At 43.1% G+C, this 12816-nt stretch overlaps 2 non-coding genes across 2 annotated transcripts; both read right to left on the bottom strand.

The window, feature by feature from the left end:
* TRNAR-UCG (transfer RNA arginine (anticodon UCG)) lies at positions 1 to 73 on the bottom strand. Its single transcript has one exon. It is a non-coding gene; the product is annotated as a tRNA-Arg (tRNA).
* Positions 74 to 11798: 11725 nt separating this feature from the next.
* On the bottom strand, positions 11799 to 11872 carry TRNAT-UGU (transfer RNA threonine (anticodon UGU)). The gene has a single exon. It is a non-coding gene; the product is annotated as a tRNA-Thr (tRNA).
* Positions 11873 to 12816: the final 944 nt, after the last annotated feature.

The raw sequence follows: 12816 nt of genomic DNA, 5'->3' as shown, positions 1-12816 counted from the left end.
CAACCACGAAGGGATTCGAACCCTCAATCTTCTGATCCGAAGTCAGACGCCTTATCCATTAGGCCACGTGGTCCCACGGCGTCTTTGTCGCAAAAGCTACTACAAGTGTTGCGAATCTAGACTCGCTTGTCCGTGCGTTGCTCTCTAAAGTGATGGCGCCCTCTCGGTTAACCCCGGTTCGGAGGCAGCGCGGTTGACATTCACAAACGCAGCATGATCCACCTGCTGACAAGCTGTGACTCCCTCCTCGCCTCTGCCTTCACCCGGACCCCGCACCTCCCTCGTGCAGCTCAGCCAGCTGCTTCCAACGGTAAAGACGGGAGAAAAGGACTGAAAGTCCCTCTGTGTTCAGGGCCACAGGCTCCCAGGTCACCTTGAGAGGTCAGAACGGAGACGCCCTGGGAGTAAAGGAAAATCACCAGGAGTGGGACAGAGAGCCCCTCCTGCGAAGGCTCAGCTCAGCCCCAACCCCGCTGGGACAGCCTCAGGTAGGGCGGGATCCAGGGCCTCCTCGGCCTGCTCTCCTGGAAGCCGTGCAGGATGGAGACGCCAGAGCCTCCCCCGACCTTTGTATGAGGCCCCAGAAGGTCCCAGACACCGTGCACGACCGAGAAATGTCCGTCCTGTTTGGAGCCACACAGCGGAATAGCCCAAATCATTCAACAAACTGAATAAATAGTCTATTTTTTTCCCAGAGAGAAAACCCCAAACCCAGATATTTTCATCTGGAGGTTCTACAAAATATTCCAAGGAGAATAATTTCAACTGGACACAAACACTTACAAACATAGTCCCAGAGGGAAGCTTTCCATCTCATTTTATACGACCGACCTCATCCTGATGTCAAAGCCAGGCCAAGACAGGCGAGAGAGGAAAATCACCGCCGAATCTCAATCATGGATGTAAAGGCAAATATCCCTTAAAGAAAAAAAAAAAAAAAAAAAAAAAGCAAACTAGATCCAACAGTGCTTAAAAATTGTGACAAGCGTGGGTTTATACCAAAAATTGAAAGTCAATCTAGCATTAAAAAAAGTTTTTATGATTCAGCACATCCAGAAATTAAAAGAAAAAAGTTATGTGCACCTTAGTACAAGCAGAAAAAGCATGTAAATTAAAAAGGTGTAATGACTAGAAAGGAAGAAACAAAGTCTCTCCCCCCCCTTTTTTTTTTAACAGATTGTGTGCTTGTGTAAAAGATCAACTAAACAAACAAAAATAAACTATTATAACTAGCAAAAGAATTTTAACACATTTTCCTGATAGCTATAAAAATTTACAAAAGCAATTGCATGCAACAAAGAAAAATCTAGATACCACACAAAACAAGATAGTCACATGATAATATTTCAGTAATAAGGAAATACCCAAAAACAAATATAGCATGGTTTCATGTATAGAAACTACAAACTAAACATACTAAATAATCTATTTTTTTATGTATACATGTGTAGTAGTATATAAAAGCAAGAGAATGATTATCACAAGTATTATTATACTGGTTATTTCAGAGTGAGAGAGAGAGATAAAATGGAAATATTCTTTCTTAATTAGTGGCTTTTCTTTTTTAATTGAAGTATAAAAAGCATGTGGGAAAGTGCTCAAACATACATGTAAAAACCTCTTTGATCCTGGCTGCAGCAGCTTCTTACTCAACACGTCTCCAGAGGCAAGGGAAACAAAAGCAAAAATGAACTATTGAGACCTCATCAAAATAAGAAGCTCCTGCACAGCAAAGGAAACAATCAGCAAAACTAAAAGGCAACCGACAGAATGGGAGAAGATATTTGCAAACGACATATCAGAGAAAGGGTTAGTATCCAAAATCTATAAAGAACTTATCAAACTCAACACCCAAAAAACAAATAATCCAGTGAAGAAAAGGGCAAAAGACATGAATAGCCGCTTTTCCAAAGAAGACATCCAGATGGCCAACCGACACATGAAAAAATGCTCAACATCACTCATCATCAGGGAAAGACAAATCAAAACCACAATGAGATACCACCTGACACCTGTCAGAATGGCTCACATTAACAACTCAGGCAACAACAGATGTTGGCAAGAATGCGGAGAAAGAGGTATCCTTTTGCACTGCTGGTGAGAATGCAAACTGGGGCAGCCACTCTGGAAAACAGTCTGGAGGTTCCTCAAAAAACTAAAAATAGAACTACCCTACGACCCAGCAATTGCACTACTAGGGATTTATCCACGGGATACAGGTGTGCTGTTTCGAAGGGACACATGCACCCCCATGTTTATAGCAGCACTAGCAACAATAGCCAAAGTATGGAAAGAGCCCAAAGGTCCATCGATGATGAATGGATAAAGAAGATGTGGTATATATATACAATGGAGTATTACTCAGCAATAAAAAAGAATAAAATCTTGCCATTTGCAACTAGGTGGATGGAACTGGAGGGTATTAGGCTAAACTAAATTAGAGAAAGACAAAAATCATATGACTTCACTCACATGAGGACGTTAAGTGACAAAACAGATGAACATAAGGGAAGGGAAACAAAAATAATGTAAAAACGGGAAGGTGACAAGAGACTCATAAATATGGAGAACAAACTGAGGGTTGCTGGAGGGGTTGTGGGAGGGGGGATGGGCTAAATGGGGAAGGGGCACTAAGGAATCTACTCCTGCAATCATTGTTGCACTATATGTTAACAAACTTGGATGTAAATTAAAAAAATAGATAAATAATTTTAAAAACTGGTAAATTACATGTAATATGTTTTTTATATTCGTGTTACCAGAGTAGTGTACCAGTTAAGAGCATAGACACTGAAGTTGGATTATCTGATTCTTAATATTATTCTGAGCTAAATAAATTGCTTAATCCAAAAAAAACCACAACAACATACATGTATACAGATCACTGAATGTTTACAAAGAGAACATATCTCTGAATCTTCACCCAGATCTTTTGTTCCAATTTATTGCCACTATTTCCATCAAATGAAACCCAGAACTCAGTTTTGTCCCTTGGGCTATGTCAAGAAATAGAACCTCACCAGAAGCTCTCCTCATGCACCTCGTAACCACTCTCTTCATAAGGGTCACCACTCTCTTCTGACACTTTTCAGTATTGCACATTTTAATCACTTATGTAAGTAGAATTATACAGGATGTGCTCTTTTATGCCTGGCTTCTCCTGTTGTTGCAATTAACAATGTTCTTTTTTGCTGAATGGCATGAATATGTCACAATTTATTGGTCCGTTCTGTTCATGATGGACATTTGGGTTGTTTCCAGTTTGGGGATATCATGCACAGGGCTATTAAGGACACGCTTGTAAATGTGTTTTGTGGGTGGACCTGTGCACAAATTTCTCTTGGGTATTGTAGCTAGGAGTTTGACTGTTACTGAAGTTTGCTGATCGCTTTCAAGACCCATCACTCCCTCACATCTAAACCAGCTCATAAGAAAGTGCAGAAGCTCCCTCTCTTGGCTCCAGTGGGAAGGTCAAACCACACTAGCCCCGGCTCCCACTTGGGAACCTTTGCCCAGCTCCACCCCTCCTGCTCTCTCAAGCCATTTTTGGACCTGCCTGGGAGCCTTGTCTGCTCTCCCCAGAAAGCCTCATAATGTGAGTAAACATTTTCATAGCTTCCTGGTGCACCTATAGCATTATCAGTCTTGTGATTTAAACCAGCCTCATAATGTGAGTAAACATTTTCATAGCTTCCTGGTGCACCTATAGCATTATCAGTCTTGTGATTTAAACCACATGCAGGGGGTGGGGGAGACCACTTGCTTTCAGCTGAATGACGACAGGACAGGTATGTACTTGGGAGTGGGCTTGCTGGGTCACTACAGGAATGTTGAGCTTCACTACAAATACTGCTGCAAGCAGTACGTGTGATTTGCATCCTTCTGTAATTACATAAAGGAGCAATGGACAAGTTGAAAAGGGGCAAGGATGAAACAGGACAAACTAGACAAAAAGGTAGACGAGCGACAACCTTTCACAGCCCAGCAAAGCAACTGTTAAACACGGGACTTGATTTCCACACCGTGGGAATGCCAGTGTCGCTGAGGGCACTGGAATTTCTACTCACTCCCTCGAGGATGGATCCTCTCACTATAGTGATTGTTCCTCTGAGGGCCCAGTCCCTGCCGTGGTGGTGTCTCAGAGCACACGGCACAGGTAACAGAGCTCACGGCAGCAGTCTTCGCTGGAAGCTGGCCCATAGTAAGAGCTGAGAAAGTTGCTTAGGTGGCAGTTGATTTGGAAGGATGGGGAAGTGACCTTGCATTGGTAGGAATTGAGTGGACAATCCAAATGCATATTTCAATTAATTGCCCCAGTTTGAAAGAATTGAAGCCCCTGACCAGTATTTATAGTGGGGGATGTGAGAATTAGGTTGTCAACTCTGCGTTCTTACAAAATACATTCTTGCATCTTTTAGAAGTAAAACTACTTCTTGCGTGCACGTCTCCAACACGGTAGAGGGCTAAAGGACCCCACGTCCCGGGTTACGCTCCAGTCTCTTTGAGGACATCAGTTTCAATCTACTGCTGCCAATATTCTTGTGCACTTTGTGTAATTAAAGCAATTACTTTCTCAGATAAAAATTGGTCGTTCAGAAAGACAGAAGGGAGTTCAGTTTGAGGTAATTGGCTTGGTGGTACAGAATTCTTAACATAAGTAACATCGTTAAGTAGATGAGCATTTTAGTGAAATTGCTAAAAGTCTTTCAGAAAGAACTTGTGGCAATTGTGGTCAAGGTTGAGGAGAGAGAAATGTTAACGTCTTTTTCTCCTTCATACCAAGGAGCAAACAGAACAATGACTAAACAAACAAAAACCAGACCAGAACCTCCAAGCACCAAGGCACGACTACAAATGGTGTAACATATGCATGATGGAAATACAGGAAAGGAGAAAGAGAGAAGGTAATGGGAGACATTTTTGATATAATAATGACTGAGAATTCCTCCCAAATTAATTTCAGACACCAAATCACAGATCCAGAAAGCACCAAGCATAAAAAATGCCCTCCCCCACAACAAACCAAAAAAACCAAACCCCCAAACCCACAAAAAAACAAGAAAACACCAAAAAACCCCAAACAAGCAGAAAAAAACCCACCACCTAAAATCAAACCAAAATAAACAACAACAGCGGAAAAAAACACCATACCTACACATCTTATCTTTTTTAAAAAAAATTGTAATGTTTATTTTTGAGAGAGAGAGAGAGAGACAGCATAAGAGAAAGAGGGGACACAGAATCCGAAGCAGGCTCCAGGTTCTGAGCTGTTAGCACAGAGCCTCACACTGGGCTCAAACTCAGGGACCATAAGACCATGACCTGAGCTGAAGTCAAGGCTCAACCGACTGAGGCACCTAGGCATCCCTCTACACATATCATCTTAAAACTACAGAAAGAAGGAAGGAAGGAAGGAAGGAAGGAAGGAAGGAAGGAAGGAAGGGAAAATAAGAAAAAATTCTGAAAGAAGTCAGAGGAAAATGCATCTTATCGACAGAGGAACAAAGGTAAGAATTATATCCGATTTCTCCTCAAAAACTATACAAACAAGAAATACTTAACATGCTGAAAGAAAAAAACCTCACCAAACTAGAATTCTGTAATCTACAAACTTATTCTTTAAAAGTGAAGGAGAAATGAAGACATTCTCAGATAAACAAAAATTAAACAAATTTGTGGCCAGTAGACCTGTTTTGCAAGAATTGTTAAAAGAGTTTTTTTAAAGAGAAGAAGAAAAACAATATAGGTCAGAAACTCAGATCTACACTAGAAAAGGGAGAGCATTCAAGAAGGAACACGTCAGGGTAAAATAAAAACTTTTGTTTTTCTTATTCTTAATCTAACAAATAACTGTTTGGTTCAAAATAACAATAGCAACAATGTATTCAGTTATGTATGCTCCTTTATATATCTCATGTATATATATATATGCTTATGTTTGCTTATTGATAAGTGAATGGCAGGAATGATACAAGGGACATGAGGAGGGTACCAGGAATGTTTTGTTATTATAAGGTACTCACGTTACCCATGACAAGTATTGCATTATTTGAAAATGGACATTAGCTGTAAATATATATTGCAAACTCTGGGGCAACCACTAAAAACAAGTTTGTAAACAAAAAGAAGCATAGTCAATATGCTAAGAAAGGAGAGAAAATGGAATCATATAAAATGCTCAATTAAAACCACAAAGGGCAGAAAAAGAGGGAAGCCTTTGGCAAAATACAACACCCATTCTCAGTAAACTATGAATAGAGGGGAACTTTCTCACCCTTATAAGGAATATATCCAAGAAACCTACAGATAACATCACACTTGTAGTAAGAAAGAGGAAGCTTCACCATGAAGATCAGGTACAAGGCAGGGATGTCCTCACTACTCCTTCTCAACATTGTATTACAAGTCCTTGCTAATGCAATAAGACAAGTAAAGCAAATAAAAGGTATACAGATTGGGAAGGAGAAATAAAGCTGTCTTTGTTCTCAGATGACATGATCATCTGTGTAGAAAATCCAGAAGAATTCACAAAAAAAAAAAAAAAAAGAGGAAAACCCTCTGGAATGAATAAGTGATGCTAGTAAGGTCAAAGATACAAGATTAATTTACGAAAGTAAATTGCTCTCCTATATGCCAGCAATGAAAGTGGAATCTGAAACTAAAAACACAACATTTTTAGCACCCAAAAAAAGAAATATAAATATGTAAAGACCTATACAAGGATAATTGCAACACTCTAATGAATGAAATCAAAGGAAAGTTGGTTAAATGGGGAAATAGTTCATGTTCATGGACAGGAACAGTCAATATTGTCAAGATGCCAGATCTTCCCAACTTCATCTATAGATTCAGTGCAATCTCAGTCAAAATCCCAGCAAGTTATTTTGTGGATGTTGATAAAACGATTCTAAAGTTTATATGCAGAGGCAAAAGACCCAGAATAGCCAACACGGTGTTGGAGAAGAGCAAAGAGAGGGTTGACGCTGCTGACCTCAAACTTTCTGCAAAGCCACAGTCATCCAGACGGTGTGCTGCAGTCATCAGGATAGACAGACTGACCAATGGAACAGAACGGAGTCTAGAAATAGACACGCACAAATAAAGTCAACTGATTTGTGGCAGAGGAGCAAATGCAATTCAATGGAGCGAAGACAGATGCTGTTAGAGCAACTGGACATCCACATGAAATGTGATCTAGACACAGACTTTACACGCTTAACAAAAATGACCCCAAATGGATCACAGACCCAAATGTAAAATGCAAAACTACAACCCCCCTAGAAGATAACGGATGACCTTAGGTCTGGCAGTAACTTTTTAGATACGACACCAAATGCATGATCCACAAAAGAAATAATTGATAAGCTGGATTTTATTAAAATTAAAATCTTTCACTTTGCAAAAAAACAATGTTGAGAGAACGAGAAGACAAGTTATAGAGTGGAAAAAATTTTAAAAATACATATCTGATAAAGAACTGATACTCAAGATATACAAAGGGCCCTTAAAACTCAAAAACAAAAGAAAAACTGTTTAAAAATAGATCAAAGAGGGGCGGCCTGGCTGGCTCAGTCAGTCACGGTTTGTGGGTTTGAGCCCCACGTGGGGCTCCGTGCTGACAACTCAGAGCCTGGAGCCTGCTTCAGATTCTGTGCCTCCCTCTCTTTCTGTCCCTCCCCCGCTCATGCTGTCTCTGTCTTTCTCTCTCTCTCTCAAAAATACATAAACATTAAAACCTTTTAAAAATTAATAAAAAATAAATGAAAGAAAAGACACCTCACTAAGGAGATATTCAGATGGAAAATTAGCATAGAAAAGATGCTCCACATAATACATCATTGTGTAAATGCAAATTAAGGCGGCAACGAGCTACTACTATATACCAATTAGCAGGATCCAAAGCCAGGACACTGATAACACCAGATGCTGGCGTGGGTGTGGAGCCACAACAACGCTCATTCATCCCTGGTGGGAATGCAAGGTGGCACAGCCACTTCAGAAGACAGTTTGTTGGATTCTGACAAGAGTAAACACACTCTCACCACATGATCTAGCAATCACACTCATTGTTATTTACCCAAAGGAGTTGAAAACTTATGTCCACACAAAAAGCTGCATACAGGTGTTGACAGCAACTTGACTCATAATTTCCCAAACTTGGAAGCAATCAAGATGTCCTTCAGTAGGTGATTGGAAAAATTAACTATGGTTCATCCAGACAATGGAGTATTATTCAGAGATTAAAAAGAATGATCTATCAAGCCATGAAAAGACATCAAAAAACCTTAAGTGCCGTTACTAAATGAAAGAAGTCAATCTTAAAAGTCTGTGTACTGGGGCACCTGGGTGGCTCAGTCGGTTGAGTGTCGGACTTCGGCTCAGGTCACGATCTCATGGCTCATGAGTTTGAGCCCCGAGTCGGGCTCTGTGCTGATATCTCAGAGTCTGGAGCCTGCTTGAGATTCTCCCTATGTGTCCCTATGTTTCCCTATGCTATGTGTCTCCCTCTCTCTCTGCCCCAACCCAAACCCACTCGCATTCTGTCTCTCTCTCAAAAATAAATAAAAATAGAAAAAAAAAGTCTGTGTACTGTATGATTCGGATGACACGACACTCTGGAAGAGGCAAAAACTATGGAGGCAGGAAAGAGTTCAGTGGCTGCCATGGTTTCATGGTAGAGTGGAGGAATGGATAGGGGAAGGACCAGGAATTTTTAGGACCGTGCAATTATTCTGTAGGACACCATAATGATGGACACATGTCATATTCGTCCAAACCCATAGAATGTACAAGAGTGAATTGCAATGTAAATGATGAACTTTGAGTAATAACAAATGCATCACCCAGGTGGGGAGGCTTTGCATCTTATGGGAAATCTCTGTACCTTCCTTCAATTTTCCTGTGAACTTGAAATGGTTGTAAAAAAAAAATAGTCTCAATTTTAATTTTGTAAAAAAAATTTTTTTTTAAATGTTTATTTCTTTTTGAGACAGAGAGAGACAGAGCATGAATGGGGGAGGGTCAGAGAGAGGGAGACACAGAATCCGAAACAGGCCCCAGGCTCTGAGCTGTCAGCACAGAGCCCGATGCGGGGCTCGAACTCACGGACCGTGAGATCACGACCTGAGCCGAAGTCGGCCGCTTAACCGACTGAGCCACCCAGGTGCCCCTGTAAAAAATGTTTTTATTCAGTTTTGGGAGACAGAGAACTAGCAAGGGAGGGGCAGAGAGAGAGAAAGACACAGAAGCCGAAGCAGGCTCCAGGCTCTGAGCATGTCAGCACAGAGCCTGACGCGGAGCCCAAACTCACAGACGGCAAGATCATGACCTGAGCCAAAGTCAGGCGACCAACCAATTGAGCCACCCAGGGACCCCATGTAAAATAGTCTTAATTTTAAAAAGAGTACTTCTTCAGCACATTTTTTTCCTGACGCACTCTTGTCAATATGCAAATCACTTGTTCTTCATAACATTCAAATTGGTGTTAAAATCAAAGTAGTAAAAACTCAGTCTTAAAATATGCTTGATAAGATTAATGATATTTTAAAGGGTAACATTTAAAGCCTACATGTCACTATCTATTACTGTTTAAAATTATCTTATTCATATATAATAAAATACATAGAAATTAAGATATATCACACATCACTTTAATGTTTATTTATTTTTGAAGGAGAGAGAGAGAGAGACAGAGCATGGGTGGGGGAGGGGCAGAGAGAGAGGGAGACACAGAGTCCGAATGCAGGTTCCAGGCTCTGAGCTGTCAGCACAGAGCCTGAGGTGGGGCTCAAACCAACGAACTATGAGTTCATGACCTGAGCTGAGGTTCAGACGCTCAACCGATGGAACCACCCAAGTATCCCTCTATCTTTTAATATATAAGTATGGATACTCTCATTGATGACATAGATAAAGCTATCACAAGTTTTGTTCTTAGGCACTTGTGGTTTATCTGACATCTTTTCCTCAGACTGCTTCCTCCAAGATCAGGCCACAGCTTCAGAGACCAATACGGTGCCTTTGACATCACACCAGCTTGGGTGCTACCCAGACAGCCAGTTGGTAACACCCAAGTATTACTCCTTCTTCTTCTAGTCCACGCATGGTGCTCAAAAGCAATGCCGGGGGCAGGGGGATGCTGGAAAAATTGATGCTCCATATTTTCTTAATTAACCCAGAAGTATTATATCGGCTGCCCAGTTCATTGAGCTCAGAGCATGTGGAGTATCGTCAGTTCATAGAGAGAAGGGAATGTGCCATCGACACGTATATTTTTCAGTGACCACGTCCATTCCAGGTTCAGCAGAAGTGTGCCTATATTCACGCACACCCCGTTTTCAGACCAGTTGAAGGTATGTCTGTATACAGGCTCACACCATAACTACCAACAAACTTATTTCTAAAAAGAGTTTATCTTTAGGTTTAAAATATTTTTGTCAGTTGGCATCAGTAGTGACAGGCAGTGGCAAGATGGAGGGCAATACATTCGAAATTCACGTTGTCCCCAGTGTGTCCTTCCTTCAAGCTGGCCATGGGTGAGACCTGCCGATTGGGAGTGGACAATCCCACCTTCTCAGTAGACGACTGTGCTCCTCTGTCCCAAAGCTATCAGTCACTGGAGCAAATTAAGGACAGTCACTGAGTCTTTTGTCAACAGGTGTCCAATCTTCTCGTACTTGAGAGGAGATACTTCCTTACAGGCCAAAAACTCGGTCTTCTGGTAAGTAAGTTAAGCGAGTAAGTAAGTAAATGTTGAAAAAGCCTTGGGGTTTCTACGGGAAAGACTGTGCCGGGAACCCCTGCTTATACTGCCGCGGAGACCCTCACGCTGCAGTGGAAGTCCGTGGAAGAAATGGGAAATGAGGACGCGGCCCCATCTCATTCTGCAGAAGTAGCCAGTACCCCGTAGTGGTTGCCCTTCTTTTCGCTCATGTTTTCTGCTTGACTAAATACATGCGCACCCACACACCACAGTTTTGTGTTTCTAAACGTACAGAAATAAAATCATACTGGAGTAAGTATTCTGATTTGCTGCTTTTCATTCACCCTTCCATTGGGAGATTAAAAACCGAAACATGTTGTTACTACAATATTGTTCTTGCGACTTTCGGGAGGAGGGGTGCGGGTACCCCCCCTCTGCTGACCTTGCGCTCTCACGCTCTCCCCTCACCCCCGCTCCCGGCCCCCTGGGGGACCCAGGCCGCGACTAAAGGCCTCCATCCCAGGGCAGAGGGCTAGGCGAGGGGCGTGGATGGAGTTGTGGGTGGGGGAAGGACACTAGGCGGACCGCAGGAGGGCTGGGGGAGGGGTGTGGGCAGAGCGGGGGAAGGACACCAGGAGACAAGGCGGGGAAGGGAGGGGCGGTAGAGGGGAGAGACCTTCCTCGGACCGGGTAGGAAATAGGGGACGACGCCCTGAGGCTCCAGTCCTCACTCATTCAAGCCTCGTGTATTCATTCCACAAACGCGGCCGAGAACCCGGCTCGTGCGCACAACGCAGCCAAACCGCGCGTGTGCGGCGGCCCCGGGGGGAGGAGCCGCGTCCTCACGACCTCCGCAGGATGCTCGGCGCGCTCTTTTGTCCAAGCGGATGCGCCAGCATAGCCCCGAAGACGCCCCGCTTTTAATCGTCAATCACCGGTTCCCGGTTTATCGAATCTCTGCCCGAGTCAGAAAAACCTTTGTTCCAGAAAATCCTCAAAACTGGTGGTAGCTCTTTCTTGTTCTTAAGGGTGGGCTCAACCCCAGGAGGTGGCCCCCAGCGCCGCGCGCCCCCTCCCCAGCTAAAAGGCTGGGGCCAGGCCCCGCTGGGATTCGAACCCAGGATCTCCTGTTTACAAGACAGGCGCTTTAACCAGCTAAGCCACGGAGCCAAACAAAATACCAGCTTCGATAAGTACCTTTTAATTCACCTCTTCCCCCCGCCCCACCTTGTGTTTTGTCTTGAGAAACAGGACTTTCCGTGCTGGTTTCATTCATATGCAGGCACTTTGTGTGCCTTGCGGTGGCTGAACCAGGAGCTGAAATGAGGCCACTCAGACCGCGTATCTGAGTCCAGACTTCAAGTGAAAATAATACTGTAAATGTCTCACGCTTCTATAGCACTTTACAATTTACTGAAAGCTTTCAAATTTATTTCCCCTTTTGGAGGCAAACCGTAAGAGACTCTTACATACAGAGAACAAACTGAAGGTTGATGGGGGTGGGGACAATGGGGGAGGGGCATGGAGGAGGTCACTTGTTGGGATGAGCGCGGGGGTGTTGTATGTAAGAGATGAATCACTGGGTTCTACTCCTGCAGCCAAAACCAAACTGTGTGCTGACTTGAGAATGAATGAATGAATGAATGAATGCATTTCCCCCTTGAACTCGAATGGCAACCCCAAGGTGCTGAGCACATTATTGTCCCTATTTTACATTCAACACCAATGAAGTAAGGGACTTGTTCAGGTTCACTCAGGCAAACACCAGGGTCAAGACCTAAGCTCCTCTTCTGACGCTCATCCAACCACATTGTTAGTACAGCATTTTCCAAGTGTTGTGGATCACAGAAGCCCAGGAATCCTAGGGACTACAAAAGCAGCAGTCTAGTTCTTGCTCATGCCCTCTGTCCATCGTGACCCAGCCCAGGGCGGTGGGGTCACCTCTACCTGACGCACTGATGTTCTCTCGACAGAGGAGTAAAAAAGGCCAAATCAAGGACTGTTTGTTTGCTGCTGCTCAAAAGTAACCTGTCGATTCTGCTCACATTCCATTATCCAGGGTGAAGTGAATGAGGCAATTAAAGATGGGGGGGAGGGGGAGTAATCAACTGACC

This window comes from Panthera onca, chromosome B2 (assembly GCF_046562875.1).
Source record: "Panthera onca isolate mPanOnc1 chromosome B2, mPanOnc1 haplotype 2, whole genome shotgun sequence".
Classification (NCBI taxonomy): domain Eukaryota; kingdom Metazoa; phylum Chordata; class Mammalia; order Carnivora; family Felidae; genus Panthera; species Panthera onca.
The sequence above is the reverse complement of the archived record's forward strand: the minus strand, read 5'-3'. Positions and strand labels throughout refer to the sequence as shown.